Genomic DNA, 8,427 nt, shown 5'->3' with positions numbered 1-8,427 from the left:
GGAATAACTTAGAAGGGAATGTTCCATTATCTGGAGACGCATTTTATTGTTGCTATGATGGATAGATATGGTGTAGAGTTACAGATGAAATGAGGCTTTGTTACGTGTCTAGGCTCGAATTTACAGTAACACAAGAAAGAGTGAAAACAACAAGCTTTGAAAAATTACAATAAAACATATGAACTTATGGTTTTAAGAATCAAATCCAAAAATAATCCAAGAATAATCCAAGAATAAAATTTTAGTAGTCCTAATAACAAAATGTTCTACTGATTTCAAATTCGAATCCCGACGAAGAATCCAAGATGGAAGACGATGACGAATATTGCAGTATGTAGTGTTTTGAAGCCTACAGTTCTTTGTACAAACAAGAATTATCACTCCGGTTTTGGAAATTTATATAAATTTCTTATAAGATCTGTCTTTGATTAAGAATCTCACATGAGCGCATGTATTTTCCAGAAAAAAAAAACAACATAATTAATCCTTTTGAATCCAAGTATTTTGAAATAATTCCAAGCAGCACAACATACAATTTCCAGTTTAACAGCCCAGCTTCTACTGAAAATAGTTCTCTAAAACATAGGTTAGATGTCTTCTAAATGTAAACAAGGGGGTCACGTGATCATGTTTTGTAAGTTTATAAAAATTAATACTTGTTAAAGATCACGTCTACCCAGTTTGACCATGACAAAAAATAATAATTTTACTCTAAGAAATAAAAAATAAGCAAAAATTGTTTACATCTTAAACACGAAGTCCCATCATGACCTCGACAACAACCAATCATTTTAAAATAAAATATAACTTGTTTACGTGGATGCTACAAATTTTGAAACAAGGTCAGGATTTAGATCAACACCTGGAGTTTATAAAACATACGGTCAAGATCAAACTATTTTCTGAAAAAAAGTATCATCTCTAGAGAATAAATTTACATTACAACTCTGAAAGTAAGTTGCAGCACGCTTTTGAAAAGTATATTTAATTTTAAACTAGATTCCCGAACTAATCATAGGTATAAAAGAAATAATATAATTGGTTATTCATATTTCTTGGAGTCAGTTTACGATTGACCAATATATTCTACCAGGCAAAGCAATTTAATAAATTAATTGTACACTTTATTCAGTTTATCCATTTAGCTAAAGTAATTTTAGGCTGATTAGACTATTCAAATTAAAAATGATTTAGTTAACTAGATAGAACGTTACATACGTGTAAGAAAAAAGTGTAAAACATCGTATAAGCGTTTTTATTCTTAAAAATATCGGCTTTGCATTTAAAAAAATGTCTGTTGCAATATAAGTTACAGCTGCTAGTTTAGGAGCCGCTGTCCAATTGGGACATATTATTATGGGCCTAAAGAGACGTATTATTATGTAGTCTTCCCGGGTTTTGCACAATTTTGCAACGTTTTATTGAAAAACGTTTCAAAGACAACATTGTTTAGAATTAGAAGAAAGTTTTAAAATCAAATTAGAATGTAAATTCTACGATAAATAACTTGAATACGGTTGATGAAACGGTAGGCAAAGCAATGATGTAATAGCCTAATATGTCACAGTGAATTTAATACAACACATCCAGCATATGGTTTCAATGACGACCGTCAAGGTGATTTTAAAGCATGATTCCATGGATTCGCGCGACTTAGAAGGATGTCTGTCACAATCTGCTGGAGAAGCCTGCTTACTTTACACCACAACCTATTTACCTTACTATGGACGGAGAGTCTGCAAAGGAAATGTATTTTTCAAATCCAGCTGATGACAGAAACAGTAAGTTATAAATTTGATTGCAGACTATATATATGTTGTTGGTTGATTATTACAGTATTTAAAACCAAGACCATATCAATACCTGAATGTTTTATAAATGTACATGAAAAATGTCATAAAAAGAAATTACTGCTAAATGCGGCAATAAAGAAAGCATATTTATCGAATGTCAGAAACATAAGTTTAAACTTTTAATAACTATGATCAATAATTAAAGTGTTTATAACCAAACAACTTTAAATTACAAATATTTAATAGCTATCTATAAATATACGTACTGAATCAGACACAGTCTGGGGATTTTTCAAGCCAATAAATTAACATTTCTTTTCTTTATAAAGTAAACACTACATCGAATTACTGCAACATTTACTACTCTACTATGTTAGAGGTCTTACCTATTAAAAATGTGTATCACGATTATTTCATTCCATGCGATGTAATAGTCCTCATGAATAATTACAAAGAGGTACTGTACAAAGGTTAAGTAGCAGAATTTAAGAGCATGATGAAAACGTAATATATTTAATGATATGCCAATTGCTTCGAAACAGTCATTTCATCTTAAATGAATGACAAAAATGTTTTTGGGCAGTTCTAGTGATTTGAGTAAATTCATAGAGAAAGACATGGAGGGATAACTACTAAAAGTTAATCACTAACAATGACTTCAACTCGAACAACAAACGTGTTACAGATTTACTAGATCATATAGAAAAATAAGATGCGTCAACTAGACAGTGTGTGCAAGCATTCATTGACTCTGAAATGAGTTGGAATTTGTAAGATAAGACCTTGAAAGATATTTAAATATGGAGATAACAAGTTTATGAAATACTAAGAGATAACGAAAATAGTATAACAAAGTCTCTTGAAGGTTATACTACATCACAGTGTTACAAGACTATGGTCTTTAATTAATTAAAAGAAAAGAGTTTTGAAACAATTAACAAATAATTGTGTGTGTGTGTGTGTGTGTATGTGTGTGTGTGATTTGGATTTTTAAAGTAGCTTGAACATGTTTCAGTCATATCGCTACGGTGTCTACATTGTGGCAATTTATAGTGATGCACTAGGGCATCATGCCGCAGACATGTAGCATCATGTCCCACCCAGTCACTCTATCCTGACACCAGGCCGACCAGTCCTAAAACTAACCTCTTAATGATGAATGCCTAGCGAGGTAGCTGTTATTACCATTTTTGATATGACTTTGCCGGGGTTAGAACCCGCGACCACGCGCATCCGAGGCGGATGAGCTAATCACTAGGCCACCGGAGCGGTCAACAAATAATTTACTTTCCTTAAAACAAAGTGAAAATTTAAAAAGAATAAAGAAGCTACATTATTGTATATTAAATCCCAAATAGTCCTAACAGTTCTATCACAAGTTCAAATGGAATCAGTTCCAACTGAATTTCAGTGGAATTCCAAATAAGTTCTACTTTTGAATGTATTGATGTGACTGTATTTTCGTACATGTCCATGTGCCAATGGCCTGGATTGTAGTGATGTGTTAATTATCTTTTGATGTATCGTAATAATATAATCCAAAATTTCCATGTCTGAAATCACTATATTCCAAATCAATGTTCCAGTCCATGGACATTATTAGGCACTTTGTTATTTCAGTGAATAATAATTTGAATAAATAAATGTACACAAGCTCAAAATTGAACAAAACAACAAAACTGATTCTTCTTCAGATGTTAATTCAAGAATGAATATTCTTTTTTAAGTAAACGAAGATGTAAAGAAGTATAAAAAGCAAAGACACAATAACAGATCTAGGATAAAAGCATGGGAAGAAAGTATTGCATTTACCTTTACTAATGAGCTTAAAAACAAGTCAAATAAATTCGATGATATTACGTTTTGATTTTCAACAGCTCGGTTAAGTTAATATACGATTTCATGTTATTTAAATAGGCAGAAATAGCATAGTCCTCACAGCTAACATCTTTAAGAAGTTCTAGTGATTTTCAGTTTTAATTATGAGACATAGATGATAAGGTAAAGGAGCTATTACTTACATCAATAGTGAGTTAAGTATGAAAAACAACCTATTGCAAAATTACGTAAACCGGTTACATTAACGTATACATCCACTAATAGGTTTTTGCAAATACATGTTGATAGACAAATACGTAAGACTATGGAGGATGATAACTTGAAATATAAAAATATGGAGAGAACAGACCAACAACAATTTGACATTTTTTAATCAGCGATTGACATAAGGAACTAAAAATAGAGCTGAAAACAAACACAAATCGAAGATGTAAATAAGCTCGTTAATTGCAGAAGCGAAGAGTTACAATAGATAATAAAGCATAGAGACGTGAGAACTAATTAAGCAAAAACTTTTGACTAATTAGATAAACATAATAAACGACTTGAGACATCGTTAACTAACTTAAGCACAGAAAATGGGAAAAGACCAATTCAGTTGATGATATTTATACAAAATTAGATCAGTTCCACGAAGAACCAACCATAGAGTGCTACGCCTTTTAAGCCAACATAATATATTAAGCACCCTCCAAACAATGTTAAACCTCAACAACATTTACAAGCTGCAATACCCAGGTTAGGACAAAATGTTTTAATAATTCGTTTTTGTTAATTCGTATAGTGTGATGTAAAGGTTCAAGGAGAGGTCAATAATTTAATTGTATAAAATCTTGGAAGAATGCTGAATCATATATTTACATTTCCTCTGCTAGTAATGATAGTTTTAAATTGAATTTTTATAAACATTTCCAAACCACGAATATGAACTGAAGAATATTTATCTCCAGTACGATGTTGATGTTTTTACATCTGATAATCTGATCCAGATATAACTACACTTAATCTTTAATCAGTAAGAACAGAATGGACTTTATTTTATGATTAAATCACAAGGGACATAATCACTGATATAACTTCTAATACCAACTTAACAAATGTAATAGCTGATTCATCGATAATGAGCCTGAAAAACTGAAGCTGAAAGGTATTTCAACTCAACAAAAGAACAAAAATGGATGCTGAGGTAGGATTACCAACCATGTTTTATTCACAATGGTATCCGTTAAATCAGTACCTAGAAAAGGCATCGAACCATGTCTTTGATGAGCAACATAAATACATGGAAATTAGTAATACTAGTGTAAAAAAAAATATATATTGATCACCATTATTATGCCTTAAAGTAAGAAGTACACATGATAATGCATTGCATGGAACAGACCATATATTTGCACACGTTCAGCACAGAATACACGTGCAAATAAACAGAAAACATAGATGCACAAAAAGGATCTATATATTGTTCCTGGTAAGTATCCAAAACAAACATTTAAAATATGTTTATTTCTAGAGCTAAAGTTGGTAAAGCCAGAAAGAGTGCTGATTCATATTGTACAGTACAAAAATGTACTTAAATGAATATCGTAACGTGCGTATACGTGGTATTTGGACAACGCTTGTACTAGATTTGACTTCAAACTGAACAAAAACATTTCTCACTTTATTGCAATTATCTGTCCAACACTAAACTAAGACTTGCAACGGAAAATGCCTTTCGAGAGACAGCAATGCAATTCAAATATATTCTGTTGAAAAACTGAATAAATGACTAGAATTAAGTATCAGTATTTACCAGGAAACTAATAATTTGTTTCTTACATCATGTGCGAATCTAAACGTTGTTATGGAAGAACGCATATACCTTTAAGTTAAAATTCAATGGTAGTCATTATGGAAAATGTATACGTGTAATAGTAAAAAGATAATGTAAAAAAATATTCATGAAAATTCTTTAAAAGGTTGGATTTCTAGTAGTGTCTTTCCTCAAAAGATATCAAGCCTTCAGAAAATATTCTGAATGAAAATGGTGCAGTGCATGCAGTTATTATAGATACAACAGAAAAGTTACAATAAACAAAACAATAAACTTGTAATAAATCTGGAAAATCCGTTTGATTACAAGGTGGAAGAAGTAACCCTCAGTTAACAGTGTCCATATGGCAAAGTATTCATGTTATCCACGAAAAAAAAAACAATTCTCTTCATATGTTCAATGGTGCAGCCTTATTTATCGCAACATTATGCATTTGTTGCATATCGTTGAGAAAGTTATATTTAAAACATATTCACAGTGTAATTAATTGTATTTTTTGCCTGATCGATTCTTTAGTTTGTTGTTGCCATACATAAACAATTTAACTGTCAGCGCTAACATTCGCCATTAATTAGTTTGACTAGCTTCATTTTCTTGTTCTATAAAAGTACAGCATATTTTTCTGCTTAAGTTATTTCTTTCTTAAAGCTACTTTAAAAATCTAAATCACGCATACACATGCACACACTTAGATTTCATTTGTTTGTTTTTAAGGAGCGCAATAATTTAGCTTCTACAGGTTATGTGCACTTTTGTTGACTAAAATTATTTTGTGTAACTGGGATAATCATCCTCACTAGAAATAAATGTTTAGTGCTAAAGGATAACTTTTAAATTAGTCATGCCAATTAATGCTATTTCTAAATCTACTTCTAAAAGTACTCCTAAACATTGAATTGATTTCCATTATTTAAATGACTTCATTGTCTTCCTGTTTTAAGGTTCTATCGGGCATGGGTTGACGCATGACCCATGCATACAAAATGTCGGTGTCTAGATTCATAATACTAGTATATGACCTTGACATTTGCCTTGAATTTCGTGTTCTCCATTATTTTAGAGTTAGACTTGTCCTATAGAACTTTAGACTTGTCCTCTTCGCTCGTTTGTCTGGTCATCGTTAGCTTCCGTATGATACTCTATAATTTGATTTTGGATATATATTGGTCACAAACAACTAATTATTGTAAAACCTACTGAACCAGTCTATTTGTGATGCTATATTGGTTACCATATTTCAAAGAATGAAAAGTCGCTGATTGAGATAAATTCTGGAAGAAATTAACGTAATTTTTATAAATGCACCCCAACGTATGGTTAAACTGTTTGCTTTTTTGGCTTAAACCTAAAATCATGTATAGGTCATTTTATCGCTGTCGCAGCACAGGTGCTACTGGTTGTAAACGGCCAGATCTCAGTGGAATGGATTTTATTGGGGGGGGGGGGGACACATACAAGGGAAGATGTCATGAAAAAGGAGGAGAGCAGCATATGAGTTTCATTGTTTGAAAAGTTTCCTTTTTGGATAGTTCATTCATAAGATATAAACGTAATTTGCCATCTTACTATGGAGGTACAGTAATTTGACCAAATACTAACGTTACAGTATTTAGGTTATGATCAACTTTTCATTCAGCTATATCTTCATTACACTGTTCTTCCCCGTGACTAACATATACACTTTTTATTTGAATCTTTATTTTCTTTCTTGCCATTCCTTGCTTCATTATACTTCAACAGCAATTTTTCTTGTTTATCTTTTGCATATATTAGGTCATGTATAATACTTTATCATACTTGTATAACATGCATTTTTTAACTTCTGCATAATCAATATGTTGTGTCGTACTTTTAATACATTGTCTTTATTATTTTACTTTGACCTTTTTAGTTCTGCGGAAGTCATTTCATTTGTTTTGTAAGCCGCTAGCTTTTGGTAATGAGCCAGTGCTCCAGTATATATGCATGAAGATTGTACGCGGAAAGCTAACCTAACCCTAACCCTATCGATCAGCAGACATTTGGTTTACAAATCAAACTATTATACTAAATGCGCCACTTCAGTTAGATGATAATACTAATATTTCTTTTGCACATGAGGACTGATTTGCCTTTAATAGTTTTTAAAAATTCTAGCTCAGATGATATTTTTATATTTATTACATACATGTAGGTACTATCAGTTGTGTGATATAACTTAGTCACACATTGCTGTAACGTTTTACGCTATACCTCAAGACGGGTCATACCAATCGATTATTTGATTAACCAACAAAGTAGAAATCCCTTGACAAAACCATTCTATATATGTATTAATTACAAGGCTGATAAACAAAACCAAAATTCAAGGTTATATTATCGACGACAGATTTGTTAAGGGCTACAATCTAATGCACAACAGGGCATATTACGAATTCGCTTTGTTGCTATAAATATATTTGACCCGCAAGATCTGACGTGCGGACAAACAGAACAAAACTGCAATGTGAGCATCGTGATGCTAATGCTGAACCATATACTCTTTGAACTATGCTGTTCTGTTCATATCGTAAAATTAGCACTTACTATTAGATTGTAAGGTAATTTCGCCCCGAGAACTTTGTCGTCAGTTAACTCTACCTACTGAAACTCAGCAACCATGTTTCAAAGTTTTTCGGTCGAGTTTAAGATACTGCCCAGGTGGGGATATATTTAGGCATGAGGATATTGCGCCTGGCATTTCGTACACCAAATACGTAACCTGTCGTTTTCACTGCAGATGGGTGGGACTGGTACTCAGACTGTGAAGAAAGGGCTAAAAATTATGCACCATTTAGCAGTGAGTGAGTGAAAGAATAACTTATGATAAAAACAATTCCATATGTTTTTGTCCAGACTTTGATGCAGTATACAACAATGTGGAGTCTGAGAGTATTGAAAATAAAATGTCACTGACACTTATGAATAATCCATTTAGTAAAAAGGAGAAGTGGATTTTGA

This window comes from Sinohyriopsis cumingii, chromosome 2 (assembly GCF_028554795.1).
Source record: "Sinohyriopsis cumingii isolate HCF-2022 chromosome 2, ASM2855479v2, whole genome shotgun sequence".
NCBI classification, from domain to species: Eukaryota; Metazoa; Mollusca; class Bivalvia; order Unionida; family Unionidae; genus Sinohyriopsis; species Sinohyriopsis cumingii.
Note: the sequence above shows the minus strand (reverse complement) of the source record.